Source organism: Protopterus annectens, chromosome 16.part0 (genome assembly GCF_019279795.1).
Source record: "Protopterus annectens isolate FY-2018-M chromosome 16.part0, PAN1.0, whole genome shotgun sequence".
Lineage (NCBI taxonomy): Eukaryota > Metazoa > Chordata > Ceratodontiformes > Protopteridae > Protopterus > Protopterus annectens.
The window spans coordinates 467,703,119-467,720,059 of NC_056750.1; the positions used below are offsets into that span (position 1 = coordinate 467,703,119).

The 16,941-nt window shown below is 43.5% G+C and overlaps 1 protein-coding gene across 2 annotated transcripts in view; it reads left to right on the plus strand.

The window, feature by feature from the left end:
* The window catches only part of LOC122790821 (disabled homolog 2-interacting protein-like), a 1,962,433-nt gene that overhangs the window by 1,274,475 nt on the left and 671,017 nt on the right, over positions 1–16,941 (plus strand). The window lies entirely within an intron of this gene.

Here is a 16,941-nt window from a genome sequence, read left to right on the forward strand (position 1 = left end):
TCACCTTCCTCGGCTCCATTGGTCTCGGAGCCGCAGGAGATGCTGTCGGTACTGGAGACGGCTTCTTCGGTTCCACTGCCGCCAGAGCCAAAGGAGGTTTCTGTTGTGTTGGAGCCAACTTCGGCTCCAATTGTCTTGGAGCCAATTCGGAGCCATTCTCCTAGCTTTACGTTGGATCCATTAAAGAAGACTTCTCAACCCCCTTCTGTGTCCTCCAAGTCCTCTAGGTTGTCTGATTCAGATTTGGATAGGGTGGTGCAGAGGCTCCTCCAGTCACCGGTGTTAACAAAATTATTCTCGGCTCCAGCCCAGTCGGTTCCAGAGCCTGCCCTTTTGTTGGTTCCAATTATTCCTCCTCTGACCACCTCTGTGTCATTGGAACCGGAGTGTTCGTAGTCGAGTGAGGTCCTTGGGTCAGCTCTGAAACCCCCTTTGAGTTTTTCAGCTCCGACCTTGGTTCCAACCTTTTCGGTTCCATCTAATGGTTTCGGCACTCGTGTTTCATCGGTCGGACCCGAGGGGGATACATTGGGGCTCCAGACCTCGGCTCCGAGTCTCCCTCTTGGTGCTTCGGCCGTGGGAACCCCTGTTCCGATTGTGGTCTTGGAGACGGGTCGCTCCTCGGATTCAGGTGGACCTGCCTTTGAGGCCATGAGGAGCGCACTGGCCAGGTCTTTGGTGACATCACTCGAGTCAACCACTCCTTTCCTGGACACTGCAACTAGAGCCTCTGATGCCCCCCTATCAGCAGGCAGCGGGGCTCGAAGGCCTGAGGATACACCCATGTGTGGTCCCCTGCTTTCTGAGGGCCCTTCAGGGTCTTTGCCTGAAGAGCCTCCCAGAAAGAAGTTGTGTAAGAGGAAGCACATAGACTCCCCAGATGAGTCTATCACCTCAGACACCGACCTCGATGATGCAGAGGGGTCCCCAAAGTCATCCTCCGATGATGTCTCATTCTCCGACATCCTGGAGATTTTGAGACAGAGAGGCGACTGGCCTTCCAAAACCCCCTCTGAGGAGGATTTGGTCTTCCTCAAGGCCTTCGGAGCCTGACCTTCCACCTCCTGGGTGTCTCCCCCCTTCGATGAATTGTTGGACCTTATTTGTCGAAGGGTGTGGGAACACCCTGACTCTGTGGAACTGGTTCCCAGCCGCCCGAACAAGTTCTTGTCTGCGCCTCCTGGGAAAGAGTTCTTGACAAAAGGAGTTCCTGTAGATGCCATGGTGGTGGCGTCTGCCACTCAGCAAGAAGTTGTAGAGGCTTCTGCTTCCGTTCATTCTCCTAACAAGGAGTCTAGGAGTATGGATCGGTATGGAAAGCGTACCCTGTCCTCAGCGACCTTTACTTTGTGGTCGTTGAATTATCTGTGTCATTTTACGAGGCTCAAAAGAGATCTCATCAAGGAGTTGGGAGATACTCTGTCGGGTAACTTGCCTGAGGCGGTGAACCAGTCTGTCAACACCCAGCTGTCTACCCTGTCTTCTATTGTTAACTTGTCCATGAGGCTCATATCCTATGCAGCCGAGGGGGCGGGTAGGGCAGCTAGCACTGGCGTAGCCCTTAGGAGGCAAGCCTGGATGCGCCTGTGTCACTTCGTGGAGGCCTTCAAGTCTTCCTTCACGGACGCTCCCTTTTATGGGTCCTCCCTCTTTGGACCCAAAGTGAAAGACACTCTCACCAGATGTGAGCAGGAGGGTAAGACTTTGTCTGCCGTAGGGGCCCGTTTTTCACTTCCCTCTAGACCTTATCCCAAGGCGCAGAGGGGAGGGAAGATGTGGTTCAAGAAGTCTCAGAAGTCTTTTCCTGACCATCATGGTGATCCCCCCTCCAGAGGCAGAAGAGGGGGGAATTACTCTGGAAGATGTCGCCCTAGGGGTGGGGGAGGCCCCCGCAACTCAGGAGACCGCGAGTCCTTTCGTGGTTCCTCCTACCAACGTCCCTGAGGGACTGCCCGGCTGTGCCTCTCCGGAGCCAGTCGGGGGCCATTGCTCGAAGCATCTTCAAACCTGGGGAAACATCACTCAGGATCGATGGGTGCTTCGAATTATTGCCGGAGGTTACACCATTCCCTTTATCGCACCCCCTCCGTCATCCAAGAGGATCCCAGACGTTCCACCCAGTCAAAAGGATCAAGCAGCGTTAGAAGTCTCAAAGCTGCTGGAAAAAGGAGTCATCCAACCAGTCCCCTCAGACCAGATCGGATCAGGAACTTACTCAAGGTTATTTTTGGTGCCAAAAAGAACAGGGGCTTGAGGCCCATCCTGGATCTCAGCTGTTTAAACCGCTTCGTCAGGAAGTCCAAGTTCCGAATGGTCGCTCTTCAAACCATTTTCCCCTTGTTGGAAAAAGGAGTATGGATGTGCTCCATCGATCTCAAGGATGCCTATTATCACATCAAGATAAATAAGGCCTCCAGGAATCACTTACGCTTCTGGCTGGGAGCCAGTCATTTCCAATTCCGAGCCCTGCCCTTTGGTCTCACCACAGCCCCCAGGGTGTTTACCAAATGTCTGGCAGTGGTGACTGCTCACCTGAGACGTCTAGGATTCCAGGTGTTTCCTTACCTAGATGACTGGCTTCTCACCGCCCCCACCAGGCATCTACTTGTTCGAGCCATGGAGGCCACCATCAACTTGGGTCACCTCCTAGGGATTACTTTCAACTGGCAAAAATCTGTCTTGCTGCCATCACAACGTGTTGCATTTATCGGCTCAGAGCTAGATTCCGTAGAAATGAGGGCTTTCCTTCCTACAGAAAGAATAAAAGTGCTACAGGCTCAGGTTTTGGCCTTATTACCTCTGAAAAAGGTCAGAGCCGGACTTATTCTTCAGTTACTAGGTTCCATGGCGGCCACCATCCTACTAGTACCCCTGGCCAGACTACATATGCGGATACTTCAGTGGCTTCTTCCGGTCCAGTGGTCCTTTCAAGAATTCCCTCTGTCTCATCCGATTCTTATAACAGAACAATGCCGACAGGACCTGCGTTGGTGGCTTCATTCACCCAATCTGAACAAAGTGAGATCCCTGAACCCTCCGCCCCCTACTGCCACAGTGACCACGGACGCCTCCCAGACAGGGTGGGGGGGGCATTATCTGGGCAGAACGGTCCAAGGCACGTGGCAAGATCACGAGGTACACTTGCATATAAATGTCCTGGAGATGAGAGCAGTGCTACTAGCATTGCAGGCACTTCACAGCTCTCTTCCCAAGGGAACTATTTCAATTTTTCCGACAACATGTCAGTCGTGTGGTACCTGAACAAGCAGGGGGGAACCAAGTCCTATCCCCTTTGCAGAGAGGCCATGAGAGTGTGGAATTGGGCGGTGTCTTCCCAACGCTTTCTAGTGGCAATGCTCATTCCGGGGAAGTCCAATGTGATAGCAGACAGGCTAAGCAGAGCTATTCTGATGCCTCATGAGTGGTCCCTGAACGATCGAGTTGCTGCTCAGATCTTCTCCAGGTGGGGTCTACCTTGCTGCGACCTCTTTGCCAGTCCCCTCAATGCCAAGTGCAGCAGTTACTTCACTCTGATCCCCCCTCAGGGGGAGTCACCCAGGGATGTTCTAGTCCATGATTGGCCCCCCAGTCTGCTGTATGCCTTCCCTCCGTTTCCTCTGCTGCCAAGAGTGATTTAGAAGGCAACTTCCTTGGGAAGAAAAATTATTTTGATCGCACCATACTGGCCCTGTCAAGTTTGGTTTCCCTTTCTCCAGAGATATACCATGGACGGTCCATGGATTCTGGATCCAGTTCCAGACTTATTGACTCATCTGTCAGGGCAGTTCCACCCATCCCTGCGAACCCTCAACCTCACTGCCTGGCTTCTCCACTTCCGTCCTTAGTCAGACAGCTTTCCTTTACATCAGAAATGGTACATATCCTATCTTCTTCCCACAAGCCATCCACTAGAAAGATATACTCCAGTAAATGGAAGAGATTTGCTATCTGGGCCCAGTCACATAATCTAGATCCCTTTACAGCCCCTGTGACGGCAGTTTTGGATTTTTTGGTGACACTTTTCAGACAAGGTTCTGCTGCCTCCACTATTAAGGTACAGCTGGTGGCAATTTCTAATTTTCATGTTTCATATGAGCCTTCCCTCATGGGCCATAAACTGTGTAAAGCATTCCTAAAAGGAGCCTGGTTACTTCGTCCCCCAGTTTCACAGCCAGTCTTGCCATGGGATTTAAACTTGGTGCTTAGAGCCATAACATCTTTTCCCTTTGAGCCTGCAGCCACTTGTGAATTAAAATATTTGTCTTGGAAGACGGCCTTTCTGGTGGCCATTACTTCAGCCAGAAGGGTATCAGAGCTTCAAGCCCTTTCTGTTAAACCTCCTTATTTGATTTTTCATAAGGATAGAGTATCCTTGAGACTCAATCCTTCCTTTCTTCCTAAGGTTTCTTCTACCTTCTGTCTTCACCAATCCATTGAGTTACCGGTGTTTTTCCCACACTTTTAAAACAAGGCAGAATTAAAATTTCACCAATTGGATGTACATAGACAACTGAGGTTTTATTTGCACAGGACAAAACAAGAGAGGAAATCAGATCAGTTGTTTGTGTCCTTTTCAGAGTACAGGATTGGTAGCCCTTTGACCAAAGGCACTATTACAAGGTGGATTAAGGACTGTATCTCATTTATTTATTTACACATCGGCAGGTAGATATCTACCTTTCCCAGTTAAGGCGCATTCCACCAGGGCTATGGCTACCTCAGTGGCTTTTCATGCTAGGCTCTCTTTGGATGAAATCTGTGCGTCAGCCGCCTGGGCTTCCCCACACACCTTTATTTCTCATTATAAGCTGGACGTGGCTTCTAGAGGCTGGGCTTCCTTTGGTTCCACGGTGCTCAGGAGTGTTTTCCCATGAGCCTCTCAGGATATAGGTGCTAGGGACGCTGTCCCGTCAGTAATGAATGTAGACGAGATAGGGCCACATTACATCAATTAGTTATGTACTCACCATAACGATAGATGTATGTGGTCCATCTCACCTACATTCTTACGTACCCATCCACCTTCCCCCTTCCTGGTGGACTTGGAGGACATTTATACTCTTAGACCCTTCTGAGGATATTATTTTTTCTCTCTTCTTGCTATGTGTTCCTGTGGGGTTATGTATGTGTAATGATTATATTGTGGCAAACAAGATCTGGGGGTTTGGGCCTGGTGCATCCTGGGATACAGGCTTAGCCCAGCCAATTAGAGACTTCGTGCTAGTTATAGCAGCCGTGTCAGAGCCGATTCTCAGCTCCGAGCCCGTCAGTAATGAATGTAGGTGAGATGGACCACGTACATCTATCGTTATGGTGAGTACATAACTAATTGTTCTGTGTGAAGACCTACAGATGTGCAACAGTGTGAACACCACTGCAAAACCATTGAAAAAGCTAACTGGCTACCTGTGAAACAACATACTGACTTTCTACTTGTCTCTCAACTCTTAGAACTTATCAAGAAACAGACCTTTCCACTACTAGCCTCCAGACCATTCAGAAATGTACCAACATACAACCTTAGAAATTTTAACCACTCAGGTCTTCTCTTCCAAATTCCCCAAACTAGGTTTCAGTGCACAGACCATGCTTTCTCAATCCTTAGTCCCAAACTATGGAAATTTCTCCCTCCTATTCTTAAAGATCATTTCTCTTATCCCATTTTTCGATCAGAAATATAAGCTCATTACAAGACTCTAGGAAAATGTACTGCTCTCTCTGGTCATACAACTTAACCTCTTCCTACCCTTCTTCTCTTTAAATACCTTTTTCTGACTCTACTTTTCATTGTAAACCTTTTAGTGTGCCAACTGTAATATTCACACTGTTTATAATACATGTATATAATGTGTTTTTTCAGTCACTCTGAATATAATACCATGTATCTGTTAGCTTTATACCTTCATGCCAACTCTGATCACTTTGTGTATAATATATGTCTATATTGCAGTTTGTCATTCACTCTGTATATAATGGCATGTATGTATGCATTGTGTTGACCTGGGCTGAGACAGTAATAGGTCAAACGGGATCAGTGCTCCACCCTGGTTAACAAATTCAAAATAAATAAGTAAGAAAGAAAATTATGGACAGTGGGAGTATAGAGTCTATATGCCACAAACACTCATATGTGGCTGCCCATCACAGCCTCTGAACTTCTTGTGGTCAGTCTCTACCACTGGTGGGGAGGCCCCGGTGCCATCACCTTCACACTACCATCTAGTATTGAAGGCACTAAGGGGGAATGTGCATGTGCATGCAGACAGGGTGTTCATGCAGAGACCACCTGTAGCATATCCTGACATTGAGACTCAAGAAGCACTCCATCATTTTTGTGTGTGCTGTGGATAGTACCTATGACCTTCACAGGAGAGGACACCCCCATGTAAATGGACATGCATGTTCATTGAATGGCCCTCCTGCGGTTGGCTTAGACTTGTCTACCTAACCCCAACACAGTGCTGTATCATGCACTGGACCTGTTTGAACACAAGCATCAGCACTGCCCAGCACCACCCACTTCTAAGAGAATGAAGATGTGACCATCCCCTGGCAAGTCTCCCTTCTTTCCCACAATCATCCACCCATGCCACACACACACACACACACACACACACACACACACACACACACACACACACACACACACACACTCACTCACTCTTTGTTGTAGGCATTTGTCACTGTGTCCCTTCTCCCCTGTACATATGATGATAACTGTGCCCGCCCTCAGTACTTTTATCTGGGTAGCCTGTGTTTGATGCACAGTGTGGTTAGTGTATGCATGGTGAGCACTGCCTGGGTGTGGTTTACATACACCATTTTTGCTGTTATAGCTTATGCTTATTCTGGCCCAAAGTTATGAATCAGACACCGCCTCTTAGCCAGTGCCATAACATACTGCTCCCACCTCCATCTCACATAGTCATCCCCTGCTGCTGGCTCCTCCACATGTACCTCATCAGGCAACTCCTCTGCTACTGACTTCAAGATGCCTCTTCACCCCAAATTTCTCTGGCCTGCTGTAATTGTTTCTTATCACCATGTTTTATAATATTGTACATACTGCAAAGATTTAACTGCATGTCCCAAGGTCATGTTGCAGTGCACCACCAGAGACATTTAGACAGTGGAAGTGGGGTCTTCAGTAGTTCAAACACGCACTCAGTAATAACTCAGATCTGTGACAGGTACACATTCTCTGCCATGGTCTGTGGGTTTTTAATTGATGTGATTATCCATGGCTTCCAGTTATAACCATCATCCCCAGTAAGATGGCCATGTGGAAGATCACCCTACATAAACTGCTGATATAATTCACACATGTGCCTGATGTGGGAGCTGTTACCACAGATTTAGTGGTGTGGTAAAACATTATATTTAATACCCTGTGCATTACAGACCACTTGGCAGTTGACAGAATGGAACCCCTTGTGACTGCTATACCATAGTCTCTGTTCTCCAGGTGGGGCCTTTACTGAGAGGAGGATATACCCAGTGGTCCCAAGTAGCTCAGGGAAATAGACTGTCTTAAAAAATGCCTGCATGGTATTGCTTCTCTGCTCTGTTGTGCATGGGAACCACATGTGCTTCTTCAGGTGCTATAGTCTGAAATCAGGAAACCAGTGATGTTTCCAGTGGCAGATGCTTGGAAAGCACACACTATATCCCCACTTGCTGAATGACAGGTCCCTGTAGCTAATATTCTCAAAGCCACAGTTTATTGGGATGATCTGACTGAGCTGTGCAAGATCTGAGGGGAAAACGCAAGTTAGGCATCTCTCTAATAAAAATATTGGCAGTACAAATGTTTAACAAAACATCAGTATAAAAAGAAACATTTTTTTTACATTTTAAAAGGAGAGATGATGGGTGGGGGGGTTTACACTGCAGTTTTTGGTTCCCATCTAGGATGTACTTGAGCCCATTTTAATGATAACTGTTTTGTATGTAGATTCATTACTAATACATGGAAAGCATCAAAAGTACTGAAATAATATCAGCTGTTATTTGAAATGTGTTTTGCCTCTACTTTGTGCTATTTTAACCATTGAGTTGGTTTTATAACTTAAGGAGTGTGGGTGATGAAGTTTCCCCAAAATAGTTTTGAGGGAATAGCCACCAAATATCCAAAAAGTAGTTCACAAGTTTGAATGTATTAAGTTTTAGTAGAGCAATAACACAAATGTTTATTTCATGCTTACTTCATAAGCACTATTATAAACTGAAACAAAGACTAAATGAAAACTAATTAAATGACTGAACAAAGAAATCCTGCCATAAAGTCAGCACTCTATAGATAAGCTACAGTAATTAAATACTAAATGCGTAACAGTGAACGATCATTATTAAACAATCAGATCCCCACGCGTGCACCAGGTCTAAATTAGCTGCTAGAGGAAGGTGATCAGGACCAGTGCCTTCTACAGCCCAGGTGATCCATTGCAAGGTCCTGGTGCATGTTAAAAGTTGTTTGTGCCATTCTGCCACCCCCAGAAAGGGGTTGAGCAATGAGGAATGATGTCTTTTCCAGCTGTGGTGTGTGCCCAGTTCCACTTCATAACTCAGCCCGACCAATAAGCCGTTAAAGCCAGTCCTTATCCTAAAGTTATGGATTTGACTTGAAGACTTTTCTTACTTACATTTTTCTAACCTGACAGAGGCTATCCACTTTGGAAATCTGCTGCAGTTGTGGGAATGGCCCAGTGCAAGGCTTGTACCTTTTCTGCCCACATTTTCAAAAGCCACCTGATACCACTAGGAGTGTGACTCCTTTCCTTGGTGTAGGTTCATCTCTCAGGGCAAACCCATTCTAGGCTTCCTTATCATTCATGATAAAAAGAGAACTGTTCCAGGGGCTCCTAGCATCCTACCCAGTTCTTCAGGACTGTCTGCATCACCATACTGGACACTGGAAGGCTTCGCTGATCAGAACCCAACTCCTTATTGACTGATAATGATAGTAAGACTATCTACTGCCCATTTCTTTGGAATGGCATTCTAGCATGTTGTGAGCTAATCACAGTCACACAGGATGGCATGGCCTAAACATGCAGCACAATTGCTTCTCAGTAGTTGCAGCTATAGACAGAGACAGCATCCCATTCTCTATATATGACCACAGTTTTAGGGCAGACTGATTCAGCTGTGAAATCACACAATTGTCTGACAAATCTATTATCACCTAATTACAGTATAGTTCCAGTCCCTATATATCTATGCATTACTGTCATCTGGTTGATGGCCTGCCACATAGTATCTATCAATACTCACACACTGGCTAGTAGTAGTTTCACTGTCATGGATAAACTGTAACAATTTTACTTATTGAATAGCTAATATTGTACATCTGCATGTTGTTTCAACACATATTATTTATATGTATTAATGTTGTAAGTATATTACATTCACAACATTTTTCCTAACTTGTATATCTTTATTAATACTACTTTTATGTTATAAAATCTTTGTTTTAAGTACTGTTATGCAAAGTGCCTATCCTTTCTGTTTACCACAGTTGGATAACTCATTGTCATTGCCTAAAAATTTCTCCCTGTCTCTCTGGGATTCCACTGAAAATGGATTTGTCAGCTAAACTATGTAAAATAAATAAATAAATATTTGGATGAATACACTTAAAACAAATGTTTGTATTTTCCATAAAGACCATTCTGTCCATTTACCCAAAATAAGCTGTCTAAAAGCTGCAAAATGAAGCAGTTATGTTGAAGCAAAATGATGGCTCTCTTAACTGTTTTTAAAAGTTAGATGTCTTCTTTACTGAAAGTTAATTTATCTGAAGATGATGACACAGTATCCAATCAGATATATAAGATGAAAAGACCAGGCCAAGTTCCAGAGAATTTTCTGTACAGAATAACTGAACAAACTGCAGGATGGGTCTGCTTGGCAATCTGATGAAAAGCAGTTGAAAAATGTCAGCAACAGGTCCCGGCACATTCTCAGAAACATTTATGAAGAATCCAATAACCTCTCCAACAGGCAGTCAGAGAATGTATTCAATGAGAACATTTTCAGATTGTTTCCATGGTGTCTAATGCTTCTGCTCAGGCAGAACGTTTGTCAACTGAAAATCTCCAAGCAAAAATTCACACCTAGCTGGTTCAATTAACATCACTGTAGTTTTCAAAATGTAAACAGGTCAGAAAAATCTTTGCTGCATTTAGGGCTGATGAGCAAATAATGCCATATTTAAATTGCCTGTTTATGACTGTGATTTATGTATTTATTTTATAATTCTTTTTTATTTTATTTTTTTATTGTCATACTAATTTTGTCTGTAGAGTCCACAGATTACTTATAGAAACTCTGCTACATATAGAATTGTAGAGATTAGAAACCTAGAACTAAACCAGTGTCCCTGTTGTATATCTCTGTCTTCTTATCATACCCAACTCTGGAATTTGCTTGCTATTTTTCCTGCTGTCAGTTGTTTCCCTTCTTGTTGGTAACCATTTGAAATGTCGGGACTTGTTCTGAATGGCTGAAAAAACAGACTTACATATACTAAGTCCAAGATAGCCATTTCTCGGAATATTGCCTTTTATCCAAGGTATGGTTATTATTAGTATTTATAAGTTTGGGGGGTGTATGGGTAGCTTTCCCCCACATTAGGAGGTACAGGAGGCTTGCCCCCTTCAAAAAAGAAGTATATAGGAGAAGAGCAATGTTTGAGATTTGTTCTTGTCCTGCAGTTTTCAGTCTTTCTTTTTTTTCTGTATTTTGGCACTCAGCATTTTGAGTGCCAGCATTTCAGTAGGAAGTTGTCTGTGTCTAACCAAAAAAAAAAAAAAATCTGTCCAACCTATTATTTATTTATTTTTATTTATTTTATTTTACATTTGTTAACCGGGAGAGTCCGACTGGATACATGTCCATTTTCAGCGGAGGCCCGGGGAGAAAAGCTCCAGGTACATAACAGACATATGAACATTGTTAATGCAAAAAAGGAAGATAGTTGAGTTCTAAATACAATATAAAGATACATCACATCTTGGGAAAAAAATAACAGCAGCATATAAAAAAAAACATAGGTCAGTTACAAAGGCAGCCTTGTTAAAAAGCGTTAAGGATAGTGAGGTAAGAGAAGGGTAAATGATAGTGGTTAATCAGGTTTGGAACAGGGACATTGCCAGAGAGTATTGAGATGGGGTTTAAGCTTTTTTTGAATTGTAGGAGTGAAGGTTCTGAGGTGAGCATGGTCGGTAGGGAGTTCCACATTTTACCTACAAAGTTTGAGAATAGGGAATCCCCAGCAGAATTATTGGCTTTGGTAGTTTGAGCTAAGATCTTATTGGAGGAGCGTAAAGATTGCAGGTTAATATAGGGGTGAATGATGTTTCCAGAGCTGGTGTTTTCTCTGGGTGATACAGTATCTGGTGAGCCGCTTTGAGTTGGTTGAAATGGAGTTGGCTGGAAAACTCTAACCACCCTAGTTGCTTCAAGTTAGTGCAGTGGTGCGTTCTAAAGGTGGAATTTGTGGCAAATCTAGCTATGTGATTGTAACAAGAAGCAAGTTTGTTAAGGGTTGTCTTGTTTAGGTTTGTAAAAAGGGGAGGCATAGAAAAGAGTTGATAGTAGGTGTGTGCTGGCAATTGTAATTTTAGCGTGAGGAGTGAGAAAGTGTTTTACTTTATAGAGAGAGCCAAGCTTTTTATTGACGGTTTTGATGGTTAGATTGAAATGGGTGTCAAATTTAAGGGAGTTATCAATGGTAACACCTAATAGCTTTGTGTGAGCTTCTGGTGATATAGTGATTCCATTGGAGGATGTAATAGAGAAGGTGGGGGGAAGAGTCTTGTTAGTGGGTGAGAAAGTAAGTAGTTTTGTTTTGTTGTGGTTGAGAACTAGTTGACGACTTGAGAACCATTTTTCTATTAGGTTGAAGGTGTCTTGGGTTGAAGCAGTGAGGTCTGCCAGGTTGGAGGCAGTGCTGATGATAGTCGAATCATCTGCATATTGAATGCATGTGGCATGGGGGGGGTGATTGTGGGCAGGTCATTAACAAAGATGGTGAAGAGAAGAGGGCCAAGAATAGATCCTTGGGGAACTCCAAGTGTAACAGGTAGGCATGTGGATAATTTGTCCTGCCATAGAACAGCCTGTTGCCTATTGGATAGGTAGGATTGGAACCATTTCAGCGTGGAATTGCTGAGTGATAGTTTTTTAATGTATGGAGGAGTTGCATGTGGTTCACCATATCAAAGGCCTTGGAGAGGTCTAAGAAAAGAGCAGATGATAGTTTATTATTGTTTCTGAAGTTATTGATGGTATTAGAAAAGGATAGTAGGGCTGATGTGGTACTGTGATTTGGCCTGAAGCCATGTTGGGAGTTGGCTAGAATTTTATTTTTGGTGAGGTGTTCCATCAGTTGTTTGTGGACACACTTTTCCATAATTTTGGCCAGGGGTGAGAGTATAGCTATAGGTCTGTAGTTGGTTAGCTCTAGTGAGCTACCACCTTTATGGAGAGGAATAATGTGAGACATTTTCCATATGGAGGGGATGAAGGCTTCTGACAAGGTATGGTTTATGGTTATGGAGACGTGATAGGAAATGGCCTCAGCTGCTTTTTGCAGAAGCTCAGCTGGAAGAAGGTCAGCTGCTAGCTTAGTGGGTTTTAGGTTTTTTAAGAAGAGATGTTATAGAGGATATGGGTACTGGATCGAAGGTAAATAGATGATCTGATGTAGTTGTAGTATTCTGCTGGCATGGGTAGTGGAGTGGGCTGGTTGTTTGTTTGAATTGTGTGGCCAGGGATTGTATAGTTTCTGTGAAGAAACTATTGAATGTGTCAGCAATGTTTACAGGGCACTGTTGTTTGCAAGTTGTTGGAGTGGGGGTGGTTGCCTGGCCTGGGTGCAGGAGCTTGTTTAAGCCTGCCCAGAATTTTTGTGGATTATTAAGGTGTTTGTGTTGATGGTGGAGGAAGAAGTTTTTTTTATCATTTAAGATCATTCTTTTAGTTTCATTTCTAAGTTGCCGGAAGGTTTGGTGGGAGTGTGGGTCTTTAGAGGTACACCATGTGACCCACATCTTGTTTCTAGATAGGATTTTGGATTTTGTTTCCTTAGAGAGCCATGGTGCGGTTTTGGTTTTAGTTCTAATGGACCGTATTGGAGCATGGGAATCTAGAATCTTGAGGAAGGTGGTGTTGAAGTAGATAACTGCCTCTTCAAGAGGAAGAGACTTGAGTATTGTCCAGTTGTGGGCTTTAAGTTTAGTTTGAAAAATGGAGGCGTTGAATTTATTATTGTTCCTGATTTTTTTTATGGTTGTAAGAAGGGGGGTGATTTTCTTGAATTTGATAACATAGGTGAGTAAGTTACTTTGATTAAGCTGCAGTATTGATACATACTGGATTTGTACCTTGGAGTGATACTGTTAATCTTTCAATTTTAGTGCATATAGGTCTTTACTTCAGTACACTGAAATGAGGTAGTGCATCAGGAAAAATGAGCACGTAACTCTCCATTCTACTGAAATGTTTGACATTGAACTTGATTTTGATAAGCATGGTAGTTTCATTGCTACTGTATACATATCACAAGTATATGGGGTACTGCCTCTGATTGGGATATTAGGGGAATGTGGAGTATCTGACTTTACTGCATGCTGTTTGCTTGTACTTATAGTTCTAAACCACTGGACTGGGTAACCTGTAATGATATCTCTGATATGTTTATTACCAGTATGATGCTATGCTTTGTCTGGCAGCTTTGCACAGACAGCTTAAGATATGAGAGACTAATTATTTTCATCATACAGTCCTAGGTTTCAGTCCTCCATTTTGCATTTGCCTGCTGTGTGACTCTGAGCAAATCAGTTAACTAGACAGTGCTCACTTTGTACCCAAGGGATCACCTGGTTAACAAATAAATAAAAGGCATTGTACTGGCCTGTGTCCTGCTGCTCACTGCCTAACTTTGAATTGTTTTCGTAAGACATACATCCCCCAGCATTTGTAAGAGCCATTATATGGCCACTAATAGTCACAAGATGGTGAATTCCTTCCCAAAGTTTACTAAGTAAGGCATTACACCATTTTCTAGAGAACTGATGCACTGGCCTCAGAGACATGATGCATAATCGTTATGTTGCTACATACTTACTGTTCCTATCTGGAGATGTAGAAGTTTAGGATCTTTATTTCTGAGTTGACAGAGTTGTAACTGCTGCCTTAACCTCTTGATTCAATTTACATTCACATAGTGTCATGCACTTGAACACTGATGGACTGATGATCAAGATGGCAGAAGCAAAGTTCAGCCTTTTATGTGGATGTATGCCATTGCGTCCATGCAGATGGGTATGCAAGCAATAATGCCCGACAGGGTGTGTGTTAATGTGTAATATATGCCCGCCCAGGGATTTTATGAGGCCTAACGGTACAGGCGGAAGGTTTCTACACCCCTGCAAGAGCATTAATTACACATCACATACACTGGAGGGCATTATTGTGCTTAGAGAATGGGCTGTCTGTAAAATCGTTGTGTTTTACTTACTTATATATTTTTTATTACTATTTTTTTAGTATATTTTTTATGTAAAATAGTTCCTCCGCCTAATGCTGTAGATTTGCTGTAGTATAGGTTAATGGTGTTGGAGGAAGCATTTTATATCCAAAATATAACATTTAAAAAGAACCTGGTTACCTTCATTTTTTTGTCCCTTACACCTAAATCATTTGCTTGCCAGTCATTGGCGATTGAAATGACTAAATAATGACATACATGTGAGCTTCAGACTTTTATTTCCTTCAGAAAAATCATGCTAGCATAAATCCTTTACTTAAGCAACCAATTGACCAATAATTAAAATCCATTTCTGTTTTAGAGGCTTTGTTCCCCTTTTATTTTAGGCTTTATCTAGAATTCTTCAGCTGAACAGTGCAGAGGTATGCAAACCTCTTCACTGCTGCTGCTGCAAGTAATCATCTCACTCATTCACTCACACACACACACACACACACACACACACACACACACACACACACACACACACACACACACACACACACACACACATACACACCTACCTCTGCTGTAGAAAAATTCATGCTAATGAAAACCCTGTTATTCTAGCAACTTTCTAAGTTTATAAGAGCAATATTTAAAATTCATCCCTAATTTTAGCCCTTTGTTTCCTCATTATTTGTGGCTCTATCTAGATGTTCTTCGTGTTTCGCTGTTGCAGTCATTACATTTGGGTAATCTGCTGGCAGGTTGCCCTCAGTCAGCCTGAATAGCAAAGTCTTGGGTCCTGCGTCGGTTGCTGTCTCCTCTTCCATGATGTCAGGTCGTCAGGGGTATAAAACATGCAGCCGACGCCATTTTAATTAGTCTTTCTTGCCGCGCGGTGCCCGAAGCAGAAGCAGTTTGCAAGTGCCGGTCAGCCAACTCCTGAAATTTTCGTTTTCGAGTGTCAGAACCGAAGTCTTCAAACTAAAGCTAAGTACCTCGTTGGGGAAACTTTTTCTTGCTCCTTACTGATGTCTGTAAAAGTAAATAATTGTATTACTTGTGGGAAGCAAATACCTTATAAGGATTTTCATTTGTACTGTATTCCTTGCCTAGGCACTGACCACAACGTGCCTTGTTGTCGGTATTGTGCTAAATTTAACCAACGCACTATTAAGCGTCGGTATATTTTTGCTTCTAAATCTTTGGTTCAAGATTTAACTATCCTGAAATGTTGTCGGTTAGCAATCCGACTACCGGAATTCACAAAAAACGCAAAGAAAAAGACAGAGACAGACCGTCGAGGTCCAAAACCAATGACGAAGTTTCTCTTAAGCCAGTCGCCAGTTCACCGGTACTCAGTGAGGAGCTTTCACAGCCCCTGATGCCCGCTACTTTTGAGTTGCAGGCCTCTACCGAGACCCATTCGGAGTCCGGTATGCCACGAGATTCTTCAAGTATTGAACATGCATATGTCTCTCCCTTGGATGGGTCCGGAGCCGCTGAGCAGGCACCGGCTTCTGTGGGTGTTTTCAGGCCTAAAGATTTGTATATTTAACCGACGCCATCATCAAAAACAAGGCCAAAACCAACTACTCTGTCTAAAACACCGACACATGAGCCACATGCTCAGGCCCCTATGCCTAAAAAAGAAATGATCAAAATGGCTGAGGATTTAATTACCTTGATCAGGGGTTCCCAACCCCCTCCTGCTAAGAGGCCTAGGCAAGGCACTGATTATGAATCTTCAGATCAGGTTTCCATTTCTTCTGATTCCTCTTCTGATCAGGAATTTTCTATCCCCCCTTATGAGGACTCTGATGCAGAAGAATCCATCCCTTCTGCTTCTCCTCCTGAGGATTTTTTTTTTTATGGAGAGATTTTGCATACCTTAAGGGAACATTTTCATTGGGAGAGTCAGGATTTTTCAGAATCCAAAAAGAGGCTTAGGGATTTTCGTCTTCTTCCTCAGCATAGGCCTTTGGCTGTACCTCCTGTTTTAGACATTGTTGATGATTTTTTCTCAGAATTCAGCATGGCTCCTGATTCCCTGCCTCCGACTCCTAGTAAGCCAGACAGATATTACAGGGTTCCTGACTCCCACAGGTTTCCTTTCAAAAATCCTACTGCTGATCCTGCAACTGTTTCTCAGGGTCCCAAGGGTGTTAAGGCTTCTACTGCTAAAAATCCTACCCCTTCTGATAGAGACTCCAGGGCGCTGGATAGATGGGGTAAGAAGGTTTACTGGATAGATGGGGTAAGAAGGTTTATATGTCTGCAACCTTGGCACTCAGGGCTTTAAACTGTCAATTTCATATGCTTAAATATCAACAGCATGTCATGGGCTTACTGAAACAGAAAAAGGATGTTGATTTCTGATTGTGTGGAAAATAGAGTTACAGGATTTGTTGCATTCAGTTGAACAAGTTGGAAAGCATACTTTGCAATGTGGTTTTGATTCC